We start from the raw sequence: 18,949 nt of genomic DNA, 5'->3' as shown, positions 1-18,949 counted from the left end.
TTCTGGGGGCATAAGGAAGTGAGCCAAGGATAAGCCAGTAATGCATATAAAATGGAATAAATAAATAAATAAATAAATAAATAAACGAAGGAGGGGTGGAATTAAAAGCAGCAGTGTTGCTGAATAAACAACAAGAACTTTTAAAAAAAGGCTATATCTGTCTTTTACCAGCAATAGGGGGACGTGCCCAGGGGAGGGGGAAGCAGTTGCCAGTTCAACTCATGAAAGCCATTGCTTCACCAACAGCTCTGAGGAGTAAACGCTCACTTCAACTCATGATAGGCATTGCTCCACCACTAAGAGAAGTAGACTGCTCACTTCAACTCATGATAGGCATTGCTCCACCGGGTTACTCTCTTTGGAAGGCTCTGATGGCCTTCCAAGTACAGGAGAGAGTGGGGGCACGTCCACATGGGATGCCCTAGGGGAGCTCATCCCCTTGCACCACATCTTTTCAGTTGTTCCCCAAAGTTAGGGTGGGTAGCAGTGCTCTCTTATTCTTGGCTTAGTATATGATTTCAGGTTGTGTTTGTGCATTTGGTGGGGCTACTGTGTTAAAAAACACTGGGAAAAGTCCGTTCAGATTAAGAAAGAGAAGTTTCCCAGAATCCCAAGTTACCCGTTTTACCTATCCCCTCCTCCAACTTTGGGATCATGTGATCATGACCGGGAGTTGACTCTGCCCCTCAGCCCTTCGAAAAAGGTATTTTTCCCGCCGGTTTTTAAAAAAATTCTAGCGCGCGACCCACACCACGCAGAGAGGTGAGAGTAGTCTCAAAATGACCCCCATCCACGACTCTCTGACCACAAGAATTTTCAGAACAATAGCTTCAAAAACAACACAGTTATCCCTGATTCTTTTCCACAATGCAATCCTATGGGCGAAAAGCGCCGTTTGACCCACGCTGTCCCTGTTTTTAATGTTTGTTTACCCGATTTTTTAAAAAATATAGCACATGAACCACATGACACAGAGAGGTGAGAGTAGTCTCAAAATGACCCCCATCCACGACTCTCTGAGCACAAGAATTTTCAGAACGATAGCTTCAAAAACAACCCAGTTATCCCCGATTCTTTTCCGCAATGCAATCCTATGGGCGAAATGTTTCAAGATGGCGATCGGAGAGGTCTGCCTGAAAGAGGAGCTCCGAAAAATGGTCGCTTCTCTTCGCCTTGCTTCTAGGGGTCCGCGGTCCGCTTCTACTCCCCCTCGGGCAAGGCAGAGCAGGCCAATTCGCTCCTGCTTCTGCGCTTCTAATCGGAACGGAGCACATGCCTAAGGAAAACCTTGCTGGAGGTACCTGCATGTTTCAGAAGAGTTATTACCGTCAGCTGAAAGAGCTATTAAACTCACTTAAATCATAGCACCATGATGGCAACAGAAATAAAATGGAGTTTGCTTCTGTTGCCGTGATGCTGAACACGTTTACTAGGAAATAAGCACAATTTTGTTGTCGAAAAGGAATATCAATCATTCTATACCGACAGATATAAAGATGCAGTAAAAAATAATTACATGAGCATTGGTAACCATGTATATGCCCAGCCAGCCACCCGGTGACTATAAAACGTTTTAAAAATGAGAAGGAAGAAAAGATACGTGTAGGTAGGGGGTTGCTCCTCCACCTGCAGTTCTCTGGGTAGCCATTTGGGGGCAGGAGCCCTGTTTGGCCCCGAGGCCTGGCCACACCTGTACCACTGAAGACAGTGAGTTAGGATGGCCATGTCTTCCTCATACAAAGGATAGTCCTCTATTTGAACAACTGCCAGAGGACTGTCCTCTATTTTGAAGGTGTTCTCTATTTGTAGGGCTGCCTAATCCAAGTCTGGTTCGAAGATAAAGAACCACTAGAAGGAAGATCTGGGCCTTGAAGTTGCCCATCAACGGCACCTTCCCATGATGAATACTGTTATTGCTGCTATTGTTGTTCCTACTAGTTTTTTTGATTTTATTGTTTTTAATTGCTGTTTTATTGTGATCATGTTTTTATTGTTTTTAATATTTTAAGAACATAAGAAGTGCCATGTTGGATCACACCAAGGGTCCATCTAGTCCAGCATTCTGTTCACACTGTGGCCTACCAACCATCAGCCAGGGATGAACAAGCAGGACATGGTGCAACAGCACCCTCCCACCCATGTTCCCCAGCAACTGGGGCACACAGGCTTATTGCCTCGAATACTGGAGATAGCACTCATTCTCTCTTACTGTCAATGATGTCACTCTTACTCCGGTCAAGGAAGCTCGTAGCCTTGGCTTTATATTTGACTCCTCGCTCTCCTTTATTCCTCATATTGAGGCAGTAGCTAAATCTTGTCGATTTTTCCTGTATAATATTGCCAGGATTCGATCATTTTTGTCTGTCTCTTCCGCCAAGACGCTTGTTCATGCACTGGTTATTTCACGGTTGGACTACTGCAACCTTCTTCTCTCTGGCCTTCCTTCTTCTCACATCAGTCCGTTGGTTTCTGTTCACCACTCTGCCGCAAAGATCATCTTCTTGGCTCGCCGCTCTGACCATGTTACTCCGCTTCTGAAATCTCTTCATTGGCTTCCAATTCACTTCAGAATCCAATATAAACTTCTCCTGTTAACCTTCAAAGCTTTTCACGGTCTAGCTCCTTCCTATCTCTCCTCTCTCATCTCACACTGCTGCCCCGCTCGTGCTCTTCGCTCCTCTGATGCCATTTTTCTCGCCTGCCCAAGGGCCTCTACTTCCCTTGCTCGGCTTCGTCCATTTTCTTCTGCTGCCCCTTACGCCTGGAACGCTCTTCCAGAACATTTGAGAACTACAACTTCAATCGCAGCTTTTAAAGCTCAACTAAAAACTTTTCTTTTTCCGAAAGCTTTTAAAACTTGATGTTGTGCAGACTTTATACTGTTAGTTTTACCCTACCCTGTGCCTGCTTACCCTACCCTGTGCTTGTTTGCATTCTCTTCCCCTCCTTATTGTTTTACTATGATTTTATTAGATTGTAAGCCTATGCGGCAGAGTCTTGCTATTTACTGTTTTACTCTGTACAGCACCATGTACATTGATGGTGCTATATAAATAAATAATAATAAAATAATAATAATCAGGGCTAGTAGCCATAGCCTTCTCCTCCAGGCATTTATCCAACCTCCTTTTAAAGCCATCCAAATTGGTGGCCATCACTATATCCTCAGCAACTGATGAACACAGGCTTATTGCCTCGAATACTGGAGATAGCACACAGCCATCAGGGCTAGTAGCCATGGATAGCCTTCGCCTCTAGGAACTTATCCAACCCCTTTTGAAGCCATCCAGATTGGTGGCCATCACTACATCTTGTGGTAGTGAGTTCCATAATTTAACTATATACTGTGTGAAGAAGTACTTCCTTTTATTTGTCCTGGATCTCTCACCAATCAGTTTCATGGGATGACCCCGGGTTCTAGTATTTTGAGAGAGGGAGAAAAATGTCTCCCTATCCACATTCTCCATACCATGCATAATTTTGTACACCTCTATCATGTCTCCCCTTAGGCTCCTTTTTTCCAAGCTAAACAATCCCAGTTGATGTAACCTTCCCTCATAGGGGAGATGCTCCAGCCCCTTAATCATTTTAGTTGCCCTTTTCTGCACTTTTCCCAGCTCTGTAATATCCTTTTTTAGGTGTGGTGACCAGAACTGTACACAGTATTCTAAGTGTTGTCGCACCTTGTATAAGGGCAGTATGATACTGGCCGTTTTATGTATCTTATTGTTGCAAGCAGCCTTGTGAGGGCCACTGCCCTGAAAGGTGGCCAAGAAATGTTAATAATAATAATAATAATAATAATAATAATAATAATGACTGTGCAAGGCTATATGATGATGATGATGATGATGATGATGATGATGATGATTGGCTGCCCTGTCACTGTCTTCCACACTATGGTAAGATGTACTGTCTTTCTATTTAAATTATAATAATAACTTCTAAATTTGTATCTACCCATATAAATTAGCATATTCAAATGTTATGCAAATAGGTATCCTCTTTTGTCCCCTTTTTTGGTTATTTATTTATTCATTTATTTATTACATTTCTATACCGCCCAATAGCCGGAGCTCTCTGGGCGGTTCACAAAAATTAAAACCATTCAAACTATAAAACAACAGTTTAAACCATAATATAAAATACAATATAAAAGCTCAACCAGATAAAAACAGCAGCAATGCAAGATTACAAATCTAAAACACCAAGTTAAAATTTATTTATAGCCTGTTCATGTCCTCCTGTTTGGACTTTCTCAAGCGTCCACCCACGCTAGTATATTAAAGCTGGAGCTGACCATAGAAGCATCATGCAGAGACCTGTGGAAGTGGCTTCCGTGTCACAGCATAGTCTCTCAATGCAGCTGTAACATGGGGTATCAGGCAGCCGTCCTATCATTCTGGCACCTGTGATGGAGAGATTCCATGCCATATGATGCTGCAGGAGGAATAAATCACCAAATGGAGACCTATCATTTCCACATGATGTCTGTAACGTATGTTCTGACCTTTTGGAACCCAGATATCTTTGTAATACAGATGCAACCTAAGAAACCAGGGAGATCAAATGCAATGGAGGGACCATAGCAGTGGAGGCTAGTGGCTCCAGTTTGGTGAGCTATGAATCCATTCTGGGTTTCAGTCAGGACCAGCCAGAAATCTTAAGGAACTATCCAAGGTGCTGAACCTAGTTTTTAGCCAGAGTTCAGCACCTTGGATAGCTCCTTTAGAATTACAAATAGGAGCTGCAAGCCTCCACAGGACCATAGCTTAGTGGTAGCACACCTGCTTTCCATGTTCAGTCCCTTGCATCTCCAACTAAAAGTAGCAGGAAACAGGAAAGATCTTTGCTGGAGACCATGAAGAGCTGCTGCCAGTCAGAATAGACAATATTGAGCTAGATGGAGAGATTGTCTGACCTGATATAAGGGAGCTTCCTACGTTCTTAAAAGATTTGCAGAAGAATCCATTTTAAAGGACAGCTATTTGTGCTGGGCTTGTGTAATGAATTCCCTCATCTGCACAGCTGTCTAAGCTACAGAAGCTCTTTCCTCCTTTGCATCTTTGGCCTTAGCTAGACCTGGTTATATCCTGGGGCAACTCCCGGGATCGTCCCTGTGCGTCCAAATGACGCACAGGGGATCCCGGGATCAGGGAGGGATGATCCCTCCCTTGCCCTGGGATAGAGTCCTCCCCTTTGGGCCCACTTTTTCCGTGGTCTCGAGACCATGGAATGTCTGGCCTGTTTCTGCGGCTTGACCCTGCTCTGTGCGATTACTCGCACGGAGCCAGGATCCACGCAGGTTTGGATTTGCTGTGGCCAATTCTTTTATTTTCAGGAAATGGTAAGTAAGTGGGAAGGGGGAGTTAAAATAGTGAGCAGTGTGAACGGTGTCGTCTGATTGGTTGGTTGATTTGAACGGAGAGAGAGCAGGGGGAGTGAGAGGAGAGTTTGACAGTTTGGCAGTTAGTGAAAAGGATTTAGAAGAGTCAGTCGGAGTTAGTTGAGTCAGGGTAAAGGAGTTAAGCACAGTAGGAGTGAGTGAGGTTTAGTAGAGGCTTGTTTCAAGATAGCATTAGGAAAGTGGGATTATCGGATTCTGAGGTGGTTACTATCCCCTGGGAGGTTGAGGGAGGTAGATGTATGTGGATTAAGTAGAATAATCTTAGTGTTGTTTAAAATCTTTTTCTGTATAAATAAACTTTGTTATTTTGTTTAACAACCACGTCTGCCTGGTCATTTGCATTGATTAGCAGCAGAGAAAGATTTCATTGTTCCTTGTATGCCTGCATCCATGGAGAAGAATGTAATATGCCAAGGGTTAAGGATGGCTCCTCTGCTAAAGGGTGGCTGCAGGTGGCTACATGCCAGATTTGCATTCCATAATGAATACACTGTGAACAATGAAGCATTGAATGTGACCTATGACCAATGATTATGCACCTTCTCTCTATTTATGATGTTACCTAACTTGCTGGCCAATAGAAGGGTTAGAAAGAGACTAACACCCTTCTTTAGTCAGGGCCTATAAATGGACTGAAATTCCTTTGTTCCGTGTGCCTCCATCTTGAATACCATGGGAAGAGCACCCCATACTGCAGTATTGGAAATTAAAATGATTAAGAGCACTCTCCAGCCTTGTGTGTTTGATTAGCTATTAATGCGCCGGGGTAGTGAGCCTTTAACACTTTGAGGGACAACAATGTCCGCTCGGTCATTTGCATTAATTTAGGTAGACAATACGTATGCACACTCACACACAAAAGCTTTATTATTCCCTCATTCTTTTAAAAGATAAAGAACAGAGTAGTGGCAGCGAAGGAGAAGTTTGATAATAGATGTCACTGGAATTGGGGACGCCACACCTACCCTTGACATCTGCCCTAGATCTTGTTTCCCCTATTGGAAACATAAGCAAAACATTTTTATTTTTATTTTACTCCAGAGGAGGAAAGACTCTTCCACTTAGAAGGAATGATGAATTATTTCCATCTTGCCAGGATAAGCCTTGGGGGGCGGGGAGATATGAGCCTTGAGAATCATATTAAGCAGTTTAGGATCAACGCTGAGCTTGCTGGGCCAAACATATAAATTTCTGTGTATGACTCACAGGAGGGACCATTAAATCAAACCATGCCTAGAAGGGGATTCTCTAGGCAAATGAAACCTACAGTAAAGAGCCCACAAGAATGAGGAACTGGAAGGAAAACTGTTGGTTATTGCTTGTTTGACGTTTCTCGTGAGAAAATGTGGACGAGAAACAAAATTTGCAGTTTGCATGTGGGCAGACGAGAAAGAGGAGGCAGCTTCTTGGATCGACCACCCCAAACCTGGTGCTGTCCAGATATGTTGGACTTCAACTCCCATCATCACTCAGCCAGCAAGGGGCATTATGGGAGTTACAGTCAAACACATCTAGAGGGGATTAAGTCGGGGATGCTGGTCTAGAGAGTGACATGTTAATCTGATGTTTATGCCTTTTTATGTGTGTTTACATCACATCAGCTGAACATTGACCTTTTTAAATAAACTGTGTATTGTGGAAGGCTTTGAGAGTCTCCAAGGAAGATCTTCTCATGAGGAAACTGGCCCTGGAAAAGCTTTCCCTCCAAGTTCCCATCACAAAACAACACATTTGTTCAGTCTGCTGAACCTGGTGTTTTCTACTGCTGAAGAACTGGCAGGGAGTGATCTAGCGGCAGGCAGAAATGCTTGAGCAAAGCCAAGTGCGTACTTTCCCCACAGAAGGGATGTGTGGGTGAGAAACTATGTTCAGGGATCTCGAGGGGAGGGATAAGTAGATATACTGATCATAAGACTTCACCCAATCTATCCAAAAAACTGCATGCATATGTTGAAATACCACTCTATAAGATAAACATAAAAATTAGGGACGAAGTGTCAAAAGATATCCTTTATTTATTTTTATTTTTATTTGCCCTTTCCTCTAAGGAGTCCAAGGCAACATACATGATGTTCCTCCTATCCATTTTATCTTTTCTTTAAAACTATTTTTAATTGAGTTTGTTTTCCCCCCACCCAGAAAATTGAACAGTTTTGGATTATGTAATATTTTCTTTTAGAATTTAAGACAAAGTATTTATATATAGTTACCCAGCCTTCACTCCCCAGAAAATTATTTCTAAAAATTATATAATAAGAACACTTTCACAGAGAGATGTAAAATGTCTGGAAATAATGAAGCCATGAGGGAAATGTGTGTGTTTTTAATCCTCTCTGTAAGATTCATAGCATAGTTATTTCTTTAATTCCTTGTTACAGTTATTGATTTAAAGTATATTTTACTGATAGACATTTATGTTCAGTTTCCCAACATGTAAGTAGAGTCACCATTGTGTGTTTTTGACAGTAAATATGCATTCTTGAAAGTTTGGGTTTTGTTCTACAGAGTCCTGTGTTTCTGATGCTGTATCAGTCATTTAATGTAGTTCTAATCTATTCTGACAGGAATTACAAATTTGCTGAGTTTACTGTTAAAAGTTTTAAAATACAATGATAATTTTATGAACAAAGTTATACATAAAATAACTTTAGGAGCAGAAAGGCTGCTTAATTTTCAGAAAGCAGCTCTACTCAGCCTGGTGCCTCCTGGACGTTTTGGACTACAGAGCCCAACATTCCTGACCATTGGCCATGCTGCCTGAGGCTGATGGGAACTGAAGTCCAAAATACATGGAAGGCACCAGATTGTCATAAAACAAGTTGTAGGACTCCCCCCCCCCCGGTCTAAACAGGCACAGGATTGCACCCCTAGATAATTACAACTAAATCTTAAACTCCTGATGAATTTCTGTGGGAAAATATAAGGTTATTAATATATTGAAAGTAACTGCTGTGATTTCTTTTAATGATAATTGGATAACCTATACAATGTATGTAATTTGTTAGCTGAAAAAGTTGTAATATTTTCTATATACTCATTGATTATATTGAAAACAGGTGTTTTAAAGCGAAGAAGAAGAAGAAGAAGAAGAAGAAGAAGAAGAAGAAGAAGAAGAAGAAGAAGAAGAAGAAGAAGAAGAAGAAGAAGAAGGTGGCCCCATTCAGAAGACACCTTGAACCATGGCTTTTACCGTGGTGAATAAGGCTTTTTGCTTTATTCACTGTGGTAAAAGCCGTGGTTTAAGGTGTCTTCTGAACACAGCCAGGCTTTCTGGCTTAACCACCATGATTAAGAATGATGCAGACAAGCTGGAGTGTGTTCAGAGGAGGGCAACCAGGATGATTAGGGGTCTGGAAACAAAGCCCTAAGAAGAGAGGTGGAAAGAACAGGGCATGTTTAGCCTGGAGAAGAGAAGATTGAGGGGAGACATGAGAGCACTCTTCAAATATTTAAAAGGTTGTCAAACAGAGGAGGGCCAGGATCTCTTCTCGATCCTCCCAGAGTGCAGGACACGGAATAACGGGCTCAAGTTACAGGAAGCCAGATTCCAGCTGGACATCAGAAAAAACTTCCTGACTGTTAGAGCAGTACGACAATGGAACCAGTTGCCTAGGGAGGTTGTGGGCTCTCCCACACTAGAGGCCTTCAAGAGGCAGCTGGACAACCATTTGTCAGGTATACTTTCTTTCAGTCTCTCCTAACAGGGTTTTGTTTTCAGACCCCTTGTTTATGTGTGAGTATGGTTCCTCACTAACAACAACTGGTTACCTGACATATGCAATCATATTAGATTGCTGGGGAGAATTTTCCTTTTTCTTTCAATCAATGTGTATTTTCCTGCTGGAGACCTCTTGTAGTTGAGATGCATTTGGGTGACTGACATTTCTTTATTCGTATAAATCATGTTGATATGATCTGCTTCGATGATGTTATCTACTGGTCCTTGTTAGAAGCAGTAGTATCTTTTAATTTTTTTTTACTTTTATTGTGGTTTTATTTTATTTTATCTCTGAAATTTTGAATGGGGAGTGATATATATATATATATATATATATATATATATATATATATATATGAGAAGGCCAGTTGCAATGATGAAAAGGAGGTCCAAGGGACTGTCAGTCGACCCCTGCTGGGGCGTGGGCCCCTGACAGGGGCCGAACCACACCTACCTTTGATGCCAGCCTTGCTTTCATGTGCCTGGTGCTTTACAGAGAACAGGTATATTTACCCCAAGGGGTTTACAATTTAAAACATGCACAGGGAAAATAGAGGAGGGTGGAGTGAATGGAATCATTGGTAGGCAGTGGAAGAATATAGGATTACATGTACAGTGAGGTATAGGGGAATGTGTGTTCTACTTCAGCGAGGGCAAGGAGCGCAAAGGAGCAGGAAAAGGAAAGATGGTGGATTGTGACTGCTACAAGAGCCAGTGTGGTGTAGTGGTTAGAGCAGTTGACTGGGAGTCAGGAGGTTTTAGTCCCCACTCGGCCATGCCAGCTCACTGGGTGACTTTGGGCCATTCACAGATGCTCAGCCCAGCCTACCTCACAGAGTTGTTGTTGTGAGAATAAAATGGAGAGTAGGAAGATTATGTACACTGCCTTGGGTCCCTTGGAGGGAAAAAGGCGGGATATAAATGTAATAAATAAACAAATAAAAACTGGAAGAGGGAGAAGCAATTTGAGAGGGAACAGAGAAGGGAAACAGGTGTGTGTGTGGCAGGGTGGGGACAACGAAAAGAAAGGAGATTTGGAGAAAGGGGGCAGGTGGATGCCATATTATTTGAAACAGGCACCTCAGAAATTCAAGTATGCAAAACACACAATGTTTTTTTGAGTGAGGGCTCTGATGGTTGTTGGAGTTCTTGAGGTGTGAGGGCAGAGAGCAGCCACCTGGGCAAAGGTGTCACACACCCAAGCATTGATGAGGACAGATAGGTAGTTTAGCTAAGGCCGTAGCTAGACCTAAGGCTTATCCCAGGATTGTCCTGGGGTCAAACCTGTTCATCTAAGTGCCACACAGGGCATCCAGCGCTCAGGCAGGGATGAACCCTGGATGATCCTGGGATAAACCTTAGGTCTAGCTGTGGCCTTAGTTTATATACTTGGTTCATTTAAAGTAAGGGAGGAGAACCTCACACCTGGGGGCTATCTGGGCTTTCCCAGTTGGCCTCAGGCCCTTCCCTCAGGCCCTCCCCTTCTCCAGCCACCAATCATTTGGTCACGTTCTGGGTTTTGTGCACTTCGTCCTGCCCATTCAAAAAGTTTCCCATCCCCACCTTCCACCAAAGAGGCTAGTCTAACACTTCAGCTCAGCAAAAGTCCCTTTAAAAACGTAACGCCTAATACTGCACTTATGAATCGATGACCTTGACTGATGGCTCACATGTTTTATATCTGCATGTGTATCCCTGGGTATAAGATATAAAGTTAGAATTGGCTCCTAAACCAAACCCTAGCTATATTGGAGCAAAGAAATACTTAAATCACGAGGCACCTCATTAAATAAAATAAAACCCTTTTCATAGCTTGTCTTTGACATCTACACAAGCAGCGTTACTTACCAGCAGTTGCAGACTTTGTAAACAGTTTGTTTTTCTTATTCGTTTGCTCTGATGAACTGTTCGCTATCATTTTAATTGGCTTATGCTCCTAAACTGCTGTGATGATAAAAGTAGAGAGTGACACCCACTGTCCAAGTTGGAACATGACTGCGGAAGACCTGGCCTTTTCTGCTGCAAGCACAGAGCTGTGCTTTTAAAACACAAAGAAGAGCCCTGCTGAATCAGACCAAGGGCCCATCTAGTCCAGTACTCTGTTCACACAGTGGCCAACCAGCTGTTGACCAGTAGGGTGACCATATGAAAAGGAGGACAGGGCTCCTGTATCTTTAAAAGTTGTATGAAAAGGGAATTTCTGCAGGTGTCATTTGTTTATATGGAGAACCTGGTGAAATTTCCTCTTCATCACAAGTTAAAGCTGCAGGTGCCCTGCCCTCTTTTGAAACTGGTCACTCTAGTATAGCTTCTGCAGCTTTAACTGTTGTGATGAAGAGGGAATTCCACCAGGTTCACATGCCTACAAATGGCACCTGCTGAAATTCCCTTTTCTATGCAACTGTTAAAGATACAGGAGCCCTGTCCTCCTTTTCATATGGTCACCCTATTGACCAGGGACCCACAAGCGAGACACAAGTGCAACAGCACCCTACCACCCATGTTCCCCAGAAACTGGTGTATATAGGCTTACTGCCTAGGATGCTGGAAGTAAGACATTGGTTCTTCAAATATTTATTTGGACCAACAGCCTGCCTCATCCCAGGGCATCAGGGCAGTTTTCAGATATATCTATTCAAAATTATCATTTGTTGTCTCTGAAGGGCTGCTACATTATTGAAGAGATTTTAATTCCTTGGTACTTGTAGTAAAGAAGCCGAGTAACTTACAATTTCCAGTTTTACATTGGGAGATGGTAGAAATAACACATGTGTGATTCCTTTCTATGTCCTTTTGGTCTTTGGCCCTAATATTTCTTCAGAACCCCATTTTTCTCCTCTCCGTACAAACTTTCTTCCCATTTTGCCCACATTTCAAACATTCCACTCACCTGCCCATCAAAGACAAGACAAAACATGGGAAAGGGAGCTACAATCCAATATCAACTTAAGTAAGATTAATCCTGTGGAAATCAGTGGATTGATGAATGCTTAACTCTGTCCTGGAACACAGAGCTGCAGCAAATAGTCAAGGCAGGGGGGGAAATGACATATCAACTTAAGTTAGCTAAAGGCTACATTACAACCTCTGGTTTTTATATAACATGACATGATTTTATTTCATATACAAATCTGGGAGATATGCAGCAACATCTATCAAAACCCTTTCTCACATCGTGGAAACAAGGAATGTAATTTGCTATTATGAAGAATCATGAAGAAAGAACTCCCCAAGCAGCCAATGAATTCCCCTCATATTTTTGCAGGTAAAGTAATGGGGGAAATATGTTAAATATACTACCCTCTGTCAGCCACAAACTACATTTAAGTTGGTTTGATTTTCTTTTTTTTTCTTTTTTCTTTTCTTTCTTTCTTTTCCTTATGTTTGTCTTGTATTAGAAAAATTAGTGGCCATGGCTAGACCAGGCAATATCCCAGTGATCACTCTGGGATCATCCCTGTGCATCCATGTGATGCACAAGGCATCCTGGGAGAAGGGAGGGATGATCCCTACCTTGGCCCGGGATATTGCCCTACCCTTTCCCCCACACACACTTTTTCTGTGGTCTCGGGATGTCCCTGAGACTGCAGAAAGTGTGGCTGGGCATCACAGGTTGTCCTGGCTCCTTGCGAGTAACTGCGAGGAGCCAGGAACTGGGCAAGGGGCACAGAGCTGGAGGAGGGTGAGTTGTTTTTTTTAAAAAATACCTTTTGTTCGAGAGCTCATGCACTCCTTTTCCTTTAAAAAAAAACAAACCAAAATGGCAGCCGCAATGTTGCGCGCCACATGTAGACGAGGGCGGCAATCTCGCAATCATAAAATCATGAGATCATCACCCTCCAACCCCCTCTTCTAGCCACGGCCAGTAAAACCTTAAAATTATAAACAACACTGCACTGGATTATAGCCAAAATAGATGTATTTAAAAACTAGAAGTCCTCCAAGGCACTGTCACTCCATTGATGCAGATGGTTTGTCATTAGCTGCTGGGGAAGGAGAGTTTATTATGAGCAATAAACACATAAGCAAACAGCAGCAGCAAAATCAGACAGTGGCGTCACTAACTGGTCCAGCACCTGGTTAGATGGTCGCAACAGGTATCCTTTCCTTCTCCTTTCAAATAATAAATTGCAACAATCAAATCCTTTTGACTCCAAATCCAACTGTAGCCACAAACACTCTTGCTGTTACAAACGAACAAAACACTGACTCCCCCCCCCCAATAGCTCTCCCCCAAACAGACACCAGAATTATTGATGTCTGCATGTCCAAAGGCTGCCTGTTCTGTTTACGTGATACTGCACAGGGCCATACAGTGACCTGAGATGGAGTCAGAGAGCTTAGTTTTAAGTCTTGGTGGTGATGGCATTTCTGGAACTTACAAAGCTCCAGGAATTCTCCAGCGGCAGCGGCAGTAGCAGCAGCAGCAGCAGCAGCAACCAATGCATGTAGGAACACTTCTTTTGCTACTGAAATCCCCAGGGAGAAGCAGAAAGCAGACAAGAATTTTGTTCCATGCTGATGCAGTTTTGTCAAATGTCTTGCGAACTGAAGAGGCATCTGCTCGTGGTGGCTTGAGAAACACTGAATTCGTTCACACATGCAGGAGGATTGTATTTCTCTACGCTCAATTGCTCTACATGTGGCGCCCGGCTGCCAATTATATGCACAGACTCCAGTGAAGAGCCCTGCATTTCAGGCAGCCTCAGGTCAAGGTGTGTTGCTAGATCTGCCCTGGCTCATTCACACATGCAAGTCGTCACAGTGTTCCAGTCATTGTGGGAACTGCAGCCATCTGTGAACCAAGCGACTGTTGTCATAACATTTCATGATGTCTGAATTCATTCCTATTGGCTGCATTAGCAAAAGTAATGAATCCTTTCCAGTGATTCTCAAGAGGCATCAACAAGGCAAGATAGAAAGTCCTGGTTAAAAAAAAGTAATTACAGATACAGTTAAATTGAAATACAATTCTCAGATTTGAAGTTAGCACATGGTAAAGCCTGCTGAAATATGAAATTGCCTAATACAGCAGGCCCATTGGGCCACCAAGTACTGAACAGAATGCTGTAACCAGTGGCAGCTTTCCAGCGACTCAGAGATTACCTGTGAAGAAAATACTTGCAAGCCTCTTTCAAGGAGATGCCAGCAGTGGAGATTGGTGACTCAGATGCCAGTGGGGCTGTGGATCTGCTCCGGGTTTCAGTCAGAGCCAGTTGGAACTCTAAAGGAGCTATCCAGGGTGCTTGGAGAATTCCTTTAGAGTTCGGACTGGTTCGGACTGAAACCAGGAGCCGATTCTCCACCCCACCAGCATCGGAGTCACCAGCCTCCCCTGGCACCTTCTGCTTGCAAAGCTTGCACTAAATTGCTGAGCTACAATCCCTCCCATGACAGCTCATTCATTCTGTGTATCCTGCTTGCAGTAATGCCAGGACAGCTCTCCAGGGAATTATTCAGGGCCAGTTCCAAAGGCAAGGTCAGTAGGCAATATAAACTCAGGGAGTTCCAGAGAAGAGCTCACTGGGGAACTCACTATGTGTGGGTTCCCCACAAGCAGCTGGCTGGCCAGTGTGAACAGAATGCTGGACTAGAAAGACCTTCAGGCTGATTCAGTGTGGCTCTTAAGTTGTTAAACCAGGAGTTATGTGGTAAGGTCTAACTCTTAAGGTAGTCTGGTGCCTTCAGGCGATTTTCTAGAATGGTTCCAACTACATCCACCCAAATTCGAAACAGCTGGAATCTGTGGATTGTGTGAATTATGCTATTTTGCATAATTTTATTCTGCTCCTGCTAATCATGGGGAGGGGTAAAGGCTGGAGAGACACTTCTGTTTAATTTCACCCCGATGAGAATTAAAATGTTCAGTTTTTGCAGAAGTGGAGTAGGCGGGCAGAGGAGGGGGGGAGAGAAAACTGAGAATCCATTTCTGTCACTCCTAGTAATGCCCCCCTTTTTGGGGGTGGAAAAAAACCATCACTGTCAATGCTGATCATGCTTTGGGGAGTGGTGGAGTAGGGGGAGAGAACAAAGTTGAAAACTCATTACTGTCACTCTTAAAACTTTTCTGAAGGTAAGATCTGAAACTTATGTAAAACTAATTCTGTAAGTTCCAAAGGGGAGGGCGTTTTAAAGGAACTACTAAGCCTTGTGCATTGCATCATTGATGTTTGTGAACAGAAAGCTGGACTGGATCAGGAATGCAGAACCACAGGGCCAGGGACTGAATTTGGTTCTCCAGGGGTTTTAATCCAACACACACACTCACACACACACACACACACACACACACACAGAGAGAGAGAGAGAGAGAGAGAGAGAGAGAGAGAGAGAGAGAGAGAGAGACTGGGTTCCCAAGAAAACCTTACCCACTCCCCCTTACCCTCAACCATTCCCATATGAGCCTGCCCATGCTCTCAGAACTTTTGGGGAGGCCTTTCTCTCAGTGGCACCAACATCCCAGGCATGCCTGATGGGTACGTGGGAGAGGGCCTTCTCAGTGGCTACTCTAAGGCTCTGGAACTCCCTTCCCAGGGAGGCTGGGCTGGCTCCCTCTGTGCTACACTTTCAGAGGCAGGCAAAACCTTTTTTGTTTCAGCAGGCTTTTGGAACTACACTGGACCTGTGTTAATGTATTGGATTCCCCCCCCCCCTTTAATCTGTTACTGTTTTTAAAATTTTTAAACATGCTTTTAATTTTACTGTAGGTTTAATTCTATTTTAACTTTTGTAATTTATATTTCTATGTTTTAATTGTACAAGTTTTAATGTTGTAGACTGTCTTGAGTCCCAGTACTGGGGAAAAGGCAGGATATTATTATTATTATTATTATTATTATTATTATTAATAATAATAATAATAATAATAATAATAATTTCAAGCCTATTCTATGTTAAAGTAAATCACATTGTTTACCCGGGGCTGTTGTGCTTCTTGGTTCTTTGATACAATTGATATGGGCTACATTATATGGGAGGAGAAGGGCAAAAAGGTAGAAGATCCTGCTGTTTCTCCAGGCTCCTTTAAAAGGCAGACATGTTTGAATTGAGGGAGCACCTCCCTCCCTCCCTGCCATTTATTTATTTATTGCATTTCTATAGTGCTCGATAGCTGACGCTCTCTGGGCAGTTCACAAATGTGTGCAAACGAGCAGAATAGGTGGTGGAAAGTCTTGTTTTTGTCTGCTCTAAGTCTGCAACGTTCAGCACACTTACTTTGGTGTAAACCCCATTGAAAATAATGGGACTTACTCTGGAGTAGATACATGGGGAACTACTAGCATAAACCAAGAGAAAGTGGTGTGTGTGTGTGTGTGTGTTTTTTAAAGTATCACATTGGATTTAAACCTAGCACAACTATAATCTAGCATAATGAAGAATCCTATTCTTGTGGGTTTATAGAGCCCTCTGTATCCCTGTGGTACACTTACTTGGGAGTAGGCCCCACTAAACTTAAAGGGGTGCTCTTGGTGGGATGGGGGATCAGATCTGTCTCCTTTTGTTGAAGGGGGGCATCTTACCCTCTTCTCCCCCCAATAGCAGGGAAAATCCTTCTTCTGCAAATTCATAGCGGAATGCCAGCTTTACACACTGCCGATTTCACGCCGTTAAGGTTTTATTCCAGCTTATCTCAGATTTTTTTTTTTAAATGGAATAAGGGGAGAGGAGAATGACAGGAGACAATCCTGTTTGTTGACAATGTCATAAAATCAACCCACAAACTTCAGTGAGGGCTTGTTTAGAGAAACCCTTCTTGGTTTCCCAGCTATTGTGCAGGTGTCATTTGTATGCCTGCAGCACCTAGTGAAATTCCCTCTTCATCACAACAGTTAAAGCTTCAGGAGCTATACTAGAGTGACCAGTTACAAAAGAGGGCAGGGCTCCTGCAGCTTTAATTGTTGTGACGAAGAGGAGATTTCACCAGGTGCTGCATGCATATAAATGACACCTGCTGAAATTCCCTTTTCTATACAACTGTTAAAAATACAGGAGCTCTGTCCTCCTTTCCATATGGTCACCCTACATTAGTGACAACTGTTGGGGCCCAGGACACACTCCATATACAGATTTCAAAAGATTTTCAAAGTGTCATATCCTGCTTTGCAGAGATCTGGCCCAGGTCTTTGTTGATTCAAAAAAAAATATGTTGCTTTGCCTTGATTATCGGACCTTGACTAATGACACACTATGGCTTCTTGACTTGGCTCTCAGCCAATGCAAAAGCAGGAGGAAAATTTCTGAGCCATTGCAGCCATACGCTGTAGTCGGTAGCTTTGATTCTCTTTCATGATCCTCACTTGATCCTGTAATAGTTGTTTTAAACAGATAGTGTCTGTTTTTGTTTGCATTTTATGCTTTGATGGTTTAAAATTTTGTATATTTGTTTTTAATGTTCACTGTTTTTAACCTTTGTTAACCGCCCAGAGAGCTTTGGCTATGGGATGGCATATAACATGACACACTAAGCCATAATGTTTAGTTCAAAATGCTTAACCACCTTGGCTTAGCATGTGGTCTGAACACGGTCATTGTGGTAATGAGTTCCTCAGTTTAACTAAGGGCTGTGTGAAAAGTTTGTGCTTTTGTCTATCTTGAATTTCCCATCATTCAGCTTCTTCCGATAACCCTAGGATCTAGTATTACGAGAGTCAGAGAAAAAACTTTTGCTTATTCATTTTTGATGGACCATGCATAATTTCATACATCTATCATTCTTTCCCTCCCCTTACTTGCTTTTTTCTATGCTAAATAGCCCCCAAAGTTGTAATTTTTCTTCCTAGGGGAGTTGCTCCTGTGTCATAATCATGCTGGTTGCCCTTTTCTGCACCTTCTCCAACTCTACAAAAAGGACATTTGTAAGCTAAAACACAATAAGTCTTGCAATGGGCTTTGGAGGTAAAAGTGCCATATCAATAAAAACGAGCAAGTCATCATATCGCAACCTCTTTTGCTTAAAGTTTTCAAACATTAACATCAAACAAGAAAACAATGGCCTTTGTTTACATAGCCATTTGGAGAGGATTGAAAATGGTAAAAGAGCGGATACGGTCTTAGGAGCACAGAACGTATCACCTACCTGTAGTACAGAGAGGTAAGTTCATTCAAAAGGAATCACACAATAACAACAACAACAACAACAACAATACAGAGTCTCATTTCCCTAACCAATTTCTTCCATGCCTGGGCATATTGATTATTCATGCAATCCACGCTCACGGTTCCAAAGCAAAGCGTGCAGCCTCAGACGCTGCGCTGCTGCCTGTATTTTAACCCTGTGTGGAGTTTACAGGGCAGTGTCTGAAAGACAGAAATAAGAAGGAAGGAAGAAAAGTGTGGGGCACGTTTTGGGCAATGGGAACCAATGACTTGGTTTGGAGCTGTTCACAGAGCTCCCCGGTCCTGTTCGAACTCTCTCCTAGCAGCGATTTTTCGCTCTAGGGTTAGAACCTTAGCTCCACCTTTCGAAAGCAAACCTTCATCTTTACCAGGAGTCTAGCCAGTGACTTCCGAACGCTGAGCAAGGATCAGCGCTCCCAAATCCAGCCAAGTTGCCCGTTACTCTCCTCTCCTGTTTTTACTTCTCGTCCCCTCTAAGGGGGAAAAAAAGGAAAAGGGGAAGAAGCAGAAGAGACAGTGATGAGCAGGAAACATTAAGTCTCAGGGAAAGGACAGGCAGCAGCATCTGGAGAAAGAACTGGAGAGCGAAAGAATCAGCATCTCTGTGTTTTGGTTTTGGTTTGGTTTGTGATGGTCGCCAACTGAGTGCTTTAAGGAAACTGTTTGGGGGATCGATGGCGCTTGCGGAGCGCCGCTGAGCCCTGGAG

The sequence above is a fragment of the Elgaria multicarinata genome, chromosome 1 (assembly GCF_023053635.1).
Source record: "Elgaria multicarinata webbii isolate HBS135686 ecotype San Diego chromosome 1, rElgMul1.1.pri, whole genome shotgun sequence".
Taxonomy (NCBI): domain Eukaryota; kingdom Metazoa; phylum Chordata; class Lepidosauria; order Squamata; family Anguidae; genus Elgaria; species Elgaria multicarinata.
The sequence above is the reverse complement of the archived record's forward strand: the minus strand, read 5'-3'. Positions refer to the sequence as shown.